Source organism: Octodon degus, unplaced genomic scaffold (genome assembly GCF_000260255.1).
Source record: "Octodon degus isolate 3935 unplaced genomic scaffold, OctDeg1.0 scaffold00024, whole genome shotgun sequence".
Lineage (NCBI taxonomy): Eukaryota > Metazoa > Chordata > Mammalia > Rodentia > Octodontidae > Octodon > Octodon degus.
The window spans coordinates 354,559-355,416 of record NW_004524600.1 but is presented as its reverse complement, the minus strand read 5'-3'; the positions used below and the strand labels follow the sequence as shown (position 1 = coordinate 355,416).

Sequence of the window (858 nt, the reverse complement as noted above, 5' to 3'; positions counted from 1 at the left end):
CGATCTCTTGGCAGCCTTGCTGAGAAGCTATGAATTCATACACCTCCTCTATGCTCCAAAGGCTTGGATTACTGGACAGGAACACTGGGTTTATGCCATGTAACTCTGGTGTTGGTGGTGCTGTCATGGTACTCCCTATGTCACGTTCTCCATGCCCAGCACGTACTGACAATGGCCCAGGAGATGTAAGGGAGAGTGCTTCGTCATAGCTAGAGTTATCTGAACCCCGGCTGGAGTCCTCTTGACCCCGGTGGCGCTTGCCCTGGATCTTGGCTCGGGCGATGTCTGAGGAGCTGTGGCGTGGCCCACGCCTACTAACTCAAGCATAGTTGGTTTCTTGAAACTCTTTCATTTTTTTCCTCTTGAGCCAAAATTGGTGGCTGCAGCTCACATTGTACCTCTTGGCACAAGTCATGGAGCAGAGCCTCTTAGAACCTCGGAACTGCTCTGCAGGGGCGTACTTCCCACAGTACTCACACTTCAGGAGGTTTGCCTTCTTACCTAAATCTGCAGAGGGGCTGTCCCCTCCCAAGGGGCCACTTGGCTGACTTTCACTCAGCCCCGTTGGGAGGCCAGTCTGCACTGGCTTCTCAGACTCTTTCAGCAACTGAGAACAACCCACCGGGAAAGGTTCCACTCCTTCCTGGATAACAAAGCCCTCGATGATGTGGGTGAGAATCTGAGGCTTCACAGTGGCCTGTGGGGGCTTCGAGTCTCCCATCTGTCTAGACACCATGGCTAGTGAAGGAGGCGGCACTCCTGGACCAGGGGCCAAGGCTACAAGCTCACTGCTGGGGGCACTGGCATTCACGCTGGCCCCGGAGTCAGTTTTCTCTACAAGACTGCTCTTCTCCTCCA

At 54.3% G+C, this 858-nt stretch overlaps 1 pseudogene; it reads right to left on the bottom strand.

Moving 5' to 3' along the window:
* Position 1: 1 nt before the first annotated feature.
* Positions 2-858, bottom strand: part of LOC101566250 — a 16,259-nt pseudogene continuing 15,402 nt past the window's right edge.